Raw genomic sequence first — 10,563 nt, 5'->3', positions numbered from 1 at the left:
GCGTGCTGTGGATAGGAAAGTCTTCATGGGATAGATACAGCTGACTCAAAACCAAAGAGTGCTGGTGTCACTGATGTTATAGAAAAAGCTCCTGCTGTGGAGCAGGTGGTCAGAGAGGACAAAGGGAGTACAATGCCGACGCAATGTGGGTGGAGAAGGAAGTAAGAAAAGCAGAGGCCACACAGCTGCAGACCCAAACTGACAGGGAGAAGTGTGACATGCACATGCATGAAGCAACCAAAACTTCACAACAACACAGCCTTAGAAAATCCACTTTGGATTATAGACTTACATGTATGGGGTCAGAAAATTCAAGCAGCGTGGCACCCCTTCACCCCTCCTCAAAAGTAATGCTCGGGCTGGTGTACAGTTGGATATGCCTGTGGGTACACTGAGGTGGAGGAGGTACATTTTCATCCCCTTATGGACCTGCCAGATGCCAGGCTGTTCTTTCAGACTCAGCATGTAGCATAGTGTGAGACCTGCATGTGAGGGTAATTCAGCTGCAAAGCGGCAAGTAAGGTTCAGAAGGCAGGCGGGCTGTACTAAATTACTGTCACTTGGAGTGGTGGGATAGCGAAGGCTCAAGAGGAATTCACACCAAAGGAAACAAGAAGGAGGAACTATGGAAAAAAAGATACTTCAGTGGATATGTTTGTCAAGGGACAGAACTTGGAGAAGACTGTCAGTGGCCTTGAAAAATATTCCTTAATGCATGTTTTGCATTAAGCCCTTTTCAAGTCTGTGTGGTCCTGTTGCATGCATTGTGCATGAATGAGTTGTCTTTTTTCCTGTTGCTAGCTGATTCAATAAAGTCTACATAAAGAATCAGCAGTTCTCAGCACAGTGTGTGGCAGAATGCATAAATCAGGAGAAATCACTATCCAGAGGCCATGACACGTGTCTATCAGATTGCCCTGTAGCTGAGTCCAGCACAACTCACCACTATTCTAAAGGAATCCAAGGTTCATTGTATCTCTTTATATTGTCTTTTTTTTTTCACCAAGATCCTGGCATATGGATCATCATAAACTACGTCAGGCTGAGATTTGTGACCTGGGTGGCTGGTTCTTGCTAAGGGTGGGATGCAAACAGGGGAAAGGGAGGAAGGGTTGGCTGGGATGGTACCAGGGTGATACAGCTTACAGACTCAGGAGGCTTTTTGCATTTCATGGGACAGGTGGGTGTCCAGCACACTACGGGATCCTGAAGTCTGAGAAGGGAATGCGTGTCATGGTGCCCAGCAGGCCAGGAATGGCTGTGCGAACTGGGGCTTCTGTTCCTCGGGACAGACTTTCATCTATGGTTTCCACTTTGGTTTATTGCTATTTTTATTTATTATTTATTTTATCACTGTTGGGGTTTAGATGGCTTTCACTAGGTGTAGTGGCACTATTGTTTGTGCAGGGTCTTTCCACATTAAAAAACAGAGAGCTGTATGCTGCCAGTCAAAAATGCCTTTCTCATACATAAGAAAACAGCAAAACAAGAAAAAAACCCACAAGAGTAAATTCCTGGGAGAGAAAGGAAGTGTAAACACTTTGTATAAGCATGTCCATGCTTTCTCCCTGTTGGTAGTATGAAACAAATTCTCAGAGCAAAACTGGCAGGTGAACTCTGTCAGCAAGAAAACTCCTTATTCCCATAAAGGTGTAATGCTCAGAACACACAAAGCCTGTTAACTGCAAAGACCACCCCTCCCACACCCTTAGAGCTGTGTTACTGTCATGGTTTGGTCTCTGCTTCCAGCATATTGCCAGCTTCTGTATATACAACTGATATTCATTCCCACTCATTAAGTAATATTCGTTCTTGCTGGTGCTGTTGTGTGCTTTTTAACATTTGTTTGTGTTCACTGCAGGGTTGGGACCAGCTGCCTGTGTCTGAAGAGCTCCTAATGTTTAGGAACGAGCCACTGCATACCGTAAGCAAGGCCCAGCGGAAAGCCCAACAATATGCAATACAGAAAATACTGGTTGATGCTTCTGCTGTTTGTTTCTGGGTTAAACCACTTTGTTCTTCAGCATCCCATCGGTAAAAGGGATATGAACTCATATAGGAATATGGTACTCTTCTCCTTTTTGTGTATCTCTTTTTCACATGCATGTTCGCTTCTGTAATGCATTGACTTGCTGAAGCACGTGCTAAATATATCTATTTCCCCACAGTTTTTCTACTCACATGAGACACCTGACACATAGCTGCTTCTGGATATGCAGCCTGCTGAACATCACAGGTATTGCTGTTGAACATATTAAGACTTAGGCTCATGGGCAGATCTCCCCAGTTTAGCAAGTCATTCCAGGTAAGCAGAGCTGTGGTCTCTTTGTCCATACCCATGGCATGTAGCAAACACAAGGCACTGAATTCACTTAAGCTTGCAATACAAGAGGGTTAAGTGAAAGCTGCATCATTTTACATTTGCTGTGGGTTCAGAGCTTGTGTACAGGCAGCCTCCATGGCTCAGCTGGTGCCTATTGATCTCATTTACCTTGGAAACTTTGACCACGTCTGCACCCTCAGGCACATGTGCATTCAGATCATAAGAAGTACACCCAAGACTATTTGAGGAGCCTCTCTGCAATAGGGTTTCATCCTATCTAATGCTCATGCTTCCCTGGTTTCCATATTAGCTCTATCTTCCCCATTGTGGGACTTGCATGGGTTGGGAGATATCTGGTATGCAGAAAGAAGATTCCTGGTTTTTTTTTCCAAAGTGTAAGAGCGCTTTATGACCATATGACCTGTCACTGGCAGCCTTTTGATTCACTATGTAGATACCACACCTCTCCTCATTGTGTATGTATCTGTATATGTGTGTGAGGTGACCCGCTGCCTGCACAGATTACTAGCACTGCTCTCTTACTGCTGTCCATGCCTATGCAAAGGCTGGCTTGCCTCTTGCTGGGCTTCCAGAGAAAAGCTAGCTTGCATGTGCCTATCTTCTTCTGAAGACCCTTCCCTTTCTTCCTTCATGTAGTGGCTGCTGTATAGCAATTGCCTGAAGCAGATTCAAATTAAGACAACACAATTCAGGAACTTGGATCTTGATCTCTTTTTGCCTCTCAGGGACTGCATGGGCTTCTAGGATTGCACATAGAGTCAATACAGAGGCAAAACTGAGGCTTGCTTTCTCTGTCTGATGCTCCACGTGTCTCCTATGCTTCACTTCATCTGTCGTTACAGCATGGCTTCTTCAAAATAGTGAATCAACATTGGCTGGCTTTCCTTCTTACAGTTCATTCCAAACCATACCCCTCAAACACACACGGCTGGGCTCAAGATTTAATAGAACAGGCATTAATCCATTACAAAGCATTTGTTGTTGCTGGCCAGAGATCTGGGGTCTTCCTACCCTCAGCTAGTTATAATCCTTTCATATTTACCATAAGAACTGTTGTATTCTTTAACACCATCTGTGTAGCAATACTCCTTGTAGTCTTCTGATAGGTTCAAATGTGCAGTTCAGGGTTTGAAGAGACAGAACAGAGAGTTTTCAGCTTTGCACCCAGCATCATAATTTGAATGTGCCTAGTAAGAGCTGGTACATTGGCCAACGCATTTCACAAGATGCATGTTTAAGAGCTGGGTTAAGTTGCTTTGGACTTTGGCTGACTCGCTCCTGCTCTGCTTCTTGTAGGTAATTCTGCCTGAATATGCTTTTAGGTGACATCATGACAGGGATGTTTCCTTGCAAAAGCATCTAGATAAAAGCTACAGTAAACGTTATGGGTTTATCTGTTTAAAAAGCTGCAATTTACAGTAATCAGCAGAAGTTCAGTGGAAGAGGGAAGAGATAGCATGGAGTGGCAGAGGTGGAAAGAGATGCAGACAAGGACACATTGATACACAACTGGCGATGGTAGCTCACATAGCTTGTCCTAGGTCCCTGGGCTCAGGTACATCGCTGCAGCCGTGAAGTACACCCCCTGGACACACACCAGTGCTGCTGCCCTGGTTGACATGGCTTAACTGCTCAGGTATCAAGCTGCCAACTTAACCCCAGTCAGATTTTGCAGTCTGTCCCTCTGCCTCTTGCCTACACCTGGAGCTATCTCTCTGTGTTCTCTTTTATTGCAGGTGCACGCAACACTGATGCATGGAGGCAGGGCATTGCACAGGCACGGGAGCTCCACCATAACGTGTGAGCAGGAAGAGCTGTGAGTGGCTGAGTGATGCTGATTAGTCCACTCCTTGATCATCCTCTCTTCCCACTCAGTCTGCCCTTTGGGTACTGCAGCAGCAGGGTTGGCAAGCAGAAAAAAACCCAGAAATATAGAAACCAACAAGCAGGGAAGTATTTGTTCAGCAGCAGCATGGCAGTCTGAGGGCTGAGAAAGTCTGCCAGAGTGGTAAGGTGCAAAGATCCCTTAGATCACAGAGCAGGAAGGATCCTCTTGCTCACTGCTGCTTGCATTTGAGTCTAACTAACTGAGCTGGGTGGAGATGAAGGGTGGAGTGAAGGTTGCTTCAGCTCTGAGCAGATCTGGTATTCTGGCAAAGATCTAGTTCAGTGTTGGGTTTTTTTTTATTTTTTTGACAATCACTTTTTATAAAGAACTGGTGTATGGAGAGGCAGACAGAACAGAATCCTAACTCTCCTCCCTGAGCCACTCCTCACCATTTTAGCAGACATTTCAGCCAGTAAATCTACCTTCAGCCCTGTGATGCTTTTTGAGTGCCCTAATATGATAAACAGGACATTCATAATTATTACATTATTGATAATCACCATTAGCAGTACTTTCCACATTGTCAGCATAGCTTGAGAGGTCACTGGAGGTTAATGAAAGAGCCTAACTGGACACATTGAAACAAACCTCCAAGCAGTTTTTCAGTGCAGTTCCCTACAGATAGCTGAGCATGTTATTTCAAGTCTCCAAGATGTTAAAGTAGCTTGAGTCACACTTTTTAGCACAATGGCAGAAATACTGAGTGAAGTTCTAGGGTCATTGTTCAAGTAGGTCAGAACAGATGATCTTACAGGCCTTTCCCGACCTTAAAAACATACTAATCTATGAACAGTTCCTCTAGTGAGGTAGGAACTAATCCACTGAGGCCTTACAGAACCATATAAATTCTTTAAGCTAATTTTAATTAAAAAGTTCTCATTTTTTTTTAACCAAGACAAAGCAAGCATACTCAACTCCAAAGCTGATTTGCTCAGTGAAAAAGCATTGTGGTTATACAGTCCCCTATCCTGGGGAAAGCGAGCACTCCTTAAGATAAAGACTTGCAAAGGCTCATCTTCTCTTGACCCTCTTCCATTTTAATTATAGTTTTCTCTTGGGAAAATACTGTTCTCCGCAAGCTGGTATCCAGAGCACTCTCTGGTTGATTGGACAGCATTCCCCACTGTTACTGACTGCCAGGTTTTCATGTTTCTTCTTCTAGCCACATAATCATAGAATCATAGATTCATAGAATATCTCAAGTTGGAAGGGACCCATAAGGAGCACTAAGTCCAACTCCCTGCTCCTCGTGGGACTACCTAAAACTAAGCCATACGACTAAGAGCATCATCCGTACTGCCCTTAAACTCTGACAGGCTTGGTGCTGTGACCGCTTCCTTGAGGAGCCTGTTCCAGTGACAGACCACCCTCTCCATGAAGAACCTTTTCCTGATGTCCAGTCTCACCCTCCACTGACACAGCCTCATTCCATCCCCTCATGTGCTATCACTGGTCAACAGAGAGACATCAGCAAGCACCCCTCCGTTGCCCCCCTGAGGAAGCTGTAGGCTGTGATGAGGTCATCCCTCAGCCTTCTCTTCCCCCCTGAGCAAACGCATGACCTCAGCCACTCCTTGTAAGTCTTGCCCTCGAGGCCTTTCACCATCTCGGTAGCCCTCCTCCAGATGCACTCCAATAGTTTGATGTCCTTCTTATATTGAGGCAGCCAAAGCCAAAACTGCATACAGTATTTGAGGTGGGGCCATGCCAGTGCAGTGTAGCGTGGCACAATATCCTCCCTCAGCTGGCTGGCTATGCTGCGCTTGATCCACCCCAGGACACAGTTGTCCCTTTTGGCTGCCAGCACACACTGTTGACTCATATTCAATTTGCCGTCAACCCAAACCTTCAGATGTCTTTTCATGGGACTGCTCTCCAGCCTTCCATGCCCCAATTTGTATGTATAACCAGGACCACACCACCCCAGGCAGAGAATCTTGCACTTGCTCTTGTTAAATTTCACATTGTTGGTGATTGCCCAGCGCTCTAGTCTATCCAGACTTCTCTGTAAGGCTTCTCTACCCACGAAGGAGTCCACAGCTTCTCCTAGTTTAGTTTCATTAGAAAATATACTTAATGTACAGTTGATTCCTGCGCCCAGATCCTTTATAAAAGCATTAAAGAACACTGGCCCTAAAATTCAGCCCTGGGGAACCCCACTGATGACTGGCCACCAGCCTGAAGTAACCTGACTATAACACTTTGAGCCCAACCTGCCAGCTAATTGCACACCCAACATGTTATGCACTTACCTAGCTGTGTGCTGGACATTTCGTCCAGAAGGATACTGTGAGAACCAGTATCAAAACCTGTGCTAAAATAAAAAAAATCCACATCTACTAGCTTCCCTTTGTCAACTAAAATCATAGAATCATATAATGGTCTGGGTTGGACGGACCTTTAGAGGTCATCTAGCCCAACCCCTCCTGCCATGTGCAGGGACATCTTCAACTGGATCAGGTTGCTCAGAGCCCCGTCCAATCTGACCCTGAATGTTCCCAGGGATGGGGCGCGTGCCACTTCTCTGGGCAACCTGTTCCAGTGTTTCAGCATCCTCACTGTAAAAAAATTCTTGTTTATATCTAGTCTAAACCTACCCTCTTTCAGTTTAAAACCAATACCCCTCGTCCTACTGCGAAAGGCCCTGCCAAAAAGTTTGTCTCCATCTTTCTTATAAGCCCCCTTTAAGTACTTAAAGACCACAATAAGGTCTCTCCGGAGCCTTCTCTTCTCCAGGATGAACAACTTCAACTCTCTCAGCTTTTCCTCATAGCAGAGGTGCTCCAGCCCCTGGATCATTTTTGTGGCCCTCCTCTGGACCCAGTCCAACAGGTCCATGCCTTTCCTGTGCTGAGGGCTTCGGAGCTGGATATAGGACTCCAGGCAGGATCTCACCAGAGCAGAGTAGAGGGGCAGAATCGCCTCCCTTGACCTGCTGCCCACACTTCTCTTGATGCAGCCCAGGACATGGTTGGCCTTCTGGGCTGTGAGTGCACATTGTTGGCTCATGTCAAGCTTTTCATTCACCTGTAACCCCAAGTCCTTCTCCACAGGGCTGCTCTCAGCCACTTCATTCCCGGGCCTGTATTGATACCCAAGGTAGCCTCGACCCAGGTGCAGGACCCTGCACTTGGTCATGTTGAACCTCATGAGGTTCACATAGGCTCACTTCTCGAGCTTGTCCATTTCCCTCCGGATTGCATCCCATCCCTCAGGCATGTCAACTGCACCACTCAGCTTGGTGTCAGCTGCAGAATTGCTGAGGGTGTACTCGATCCTACTGTCTCTGTCACTGATGAAGACATGAAACAGTGCTGGTCCCAATACAGAACCAAGAGGAACAGCACGTGTCACTGGACAACAGGACGTTGCCCACTATCCTCTGGATGTCATGATCCAACCAATTCCTATACACTGAACAGTCCTTCCGTCAAATCCATATCTCTCCAATTTGGAGAGAAGGATGTTGTGGCGGACCATGTCAGAGGCCTTATAGAAGTCCAGACAGACGACATCCATAGCTCTTCCCTTGTCCACTGATGTAGTCACTCCATCATAGCAGGCCACTAGGTTGGTCAGACAAGACTTGCCTTTGGTGAAGCCATGCTGGCTGTCTCGAATCATCTCCCTCTCCTCCATGTGCTTTAGCATAACTTCTAGGATGACCTGTTCGATGATCTTCCCAGGCACAGAGGTGAAGCTGGCAGGTCAGTCCTCAGGGTCCTCCTTCCTATCCTTGTTGAAAACAGGCACAATGTTTCCAGTCTTCCAGGCACCAGGGACATCACCTGACTGTCATGACTTTTTGAATATGATGGAGAGCATCTTAACAACTACATCAGCCGATTCCTTCAAGACGCTGGGATGCATCTCATCAGGTCACATAGACTTACATATGTTCAGGTTCCTCAAGTGGTCACGACACTGATCTTCTCTTACAGTGGGAGGCACTTCACTCCCCCACCAAACTAGAAGGGTGACCTTGTCATGAAAGGAGATCAAGGTGGTCAAGCAGGACTTTCCCCTCATGAACCCATGCTGGCTATGAGCAATGACTGCACTTTTCAGTAACCCCCAGAACAACCCTCTCCATAATTTTACTAGGCACTGAAGTGAGACTGACAGGCCTGTAATTACCAGGGTCTTCCTTCTTACCCTTCTTGAAAATTGGGCCAACATTTGCCAGCTTCCAGTTGACTGAGACCTCTCCAGAATCCCAAGGCCATTGAAAAATAATGGAGAGAGTTTCAGCAATAACATCAGCCAGCTCTTTCTGTACTCTGGGATGAATCCCATCGGGCCCCCTAGACTTACATGCATCCAGCTGGAGCAGTAAGTCTTGGACAAGTTCAGGGTCAGCTGGAAGTTTATCATTGCCTCAGTCACGGGTCTTCCAAGACAGGGCTCCGAGGGTCCCAGCGCCCATCATTGGTGTTGAAGACAGAGGTGAAGAAGGCATTAAACTTCTCTGCTTTGTCTACATCCCTATTTGTGAGGTGACCTACCTTTTGAAGCAATTGACCAAGGTTAACTCTGATCATCCTATTGCTGTTAACATATTTCAAAAAGTCCTTTTCGTTGTCCTTCACAGTACCAGCCTGCCACACAATCTTTCTTCCTACAGTGGTGAACAGCATCCCTATTGTTCTCCTGTGTTGCCTGTCCTTTCTTCCATGGTCCGTACAGTTTTCTTTTCTTCCTAAGTTCTAGGAGAAGATTCCTGCTCAGCCAAGGTGGCCTTCTGCCCCACTTGCTTGACTTGCAACATTTTGGAGTTGCCTGTTCCTGCACTCTTAAGAGATATCTCTTAAAAAGTGACCGGCATTCATGGACCCCAATACCTTCAAAAGCAGATTCCCAGGTGACCTTACTAACTAGCTCCTTCAGCAGCCCGAAGTCTGCTTTTCCCTATGCAAGAATATGTTATGCAGTTCTTATTAATGACATTTATGAAGATATGCAGCACACTGAATAAGGTAGCTAAGTTAAAAAATGGAGGGGGAAAAAGACTTTTCTGGTTGCTTCCTTTTCTTGTCTATCTAGGCTGAGAGTCTAGCAGCTCAGAACCAAGTCTCATCCCATAGTAAAGAACATAAATTAAACAATTTTAATTTACTTATTTTTTCAGTTAGAGGCAAGTTTGAGCAGAGTGTACCAGGTGCCTGAGAGCTACGTTCCCAAGAACATCTAGGTCAAAGCGATTAGTCTGAGCAGAAGCAAAGCTAGTGATCTTTCTTGCTTTGCTTAGCAGTGATGTCCAAGATCTTAGTCCAAGTGCATGAGGTGTTGGCATTTGAGAGTCATGAAGTTCACCCTGTAGAAGCTCCTGCTATTGCAGTATGGTGTGAGAAACGATGTCTTGAGTAGTGAGCAATAAGCCTTACTGGATACTTCTCAGAACTGAGACCAGTAAGACTGACAAAAAGCAAAATGAAATGCTACATTGGAGGCTGTCTAGATGAATATAGTTATAGTCTAGGCCAAATCTTAATTAAGAAACATTCAACAATTTTCAGTAGTAAAATGATGGCATTGCAGATTACTTTTTTCTTGTGTCTGAATTAGTTTGCTTAGGAGAAAGACACAGCCTTGAAACTGGACATTAATTTGCATTAAGGTTGCTAACAAAGGACTCGACATGGCATGGTTTAATGTTCAAAGCAAACTGCAAAGCAAATTGTTATCTGTAATAAGGTACTGACAATCCCTATTAATAGGGGCCTTGACTTTCTTGCATCAAGAAAGTGAACGGGCAGTGGAGACAAATTCATGAAGCAGAACGCTTTCAAGTGCAGCTAAACATGAACTGCTGATAATCCAGGCTTTAAACAGTGCAACTTGAAGAAAACTCAAACTATTCAGTGTGATGCACCCATTAGAATGCAGCTTGAGAACGAAAGTATTGCAAAATGCTCAGCTATGACATCTTCCTGTTTCTCAAGAGCTAGTAAATATAAAAGCTACAATGAGAGGTAGGATAAAGGGTAAAATGAAGGGGGAATTCTCACAGCAACAGCAATTGCTTCACATGGGACACCACCAAAACAACAGTATTGGGGTTTGTAGGTGGAAGACCATGAAATTAATGACAAAAGAACAGGAGCTTGAGGGCAACAGAGGGTCTGAGATACACTGTCCCAGCAGCTGTGTGAAAGGGTAGGGAGATACAAGTGGAAGGCAGGCTACAGGGCTGCAGATGGGAGGCCTTCCACACCAGTGAGGGTTTTGCCAAATCTGGCAGTTTTCTAGTGCCTCGTCCATTCCTGTACCAGCCTGTATAGAGGCGGAATAAAGAGCTGGTGTTAAGAAGCTGTTAACTCATGAGCTAAGA

Source organism: Opisthocomus hoazin, chromosome Z, assembly GCF_030867145.1.
Source record: "Opisthocomus hoazin isolate bOpiHoa1 chromosome Z, bOpiHoa1.hap1, whole genome shotgun sequence".
NCBI lineage: Eukaryota > Metazoa > Chordata > Aves > Opisthocomiformes > Opisthocomidae > Opisthocomus > Opisthocomus hoazin.
Note: the sequence above shows the minus strand (reverse complement) of the source record.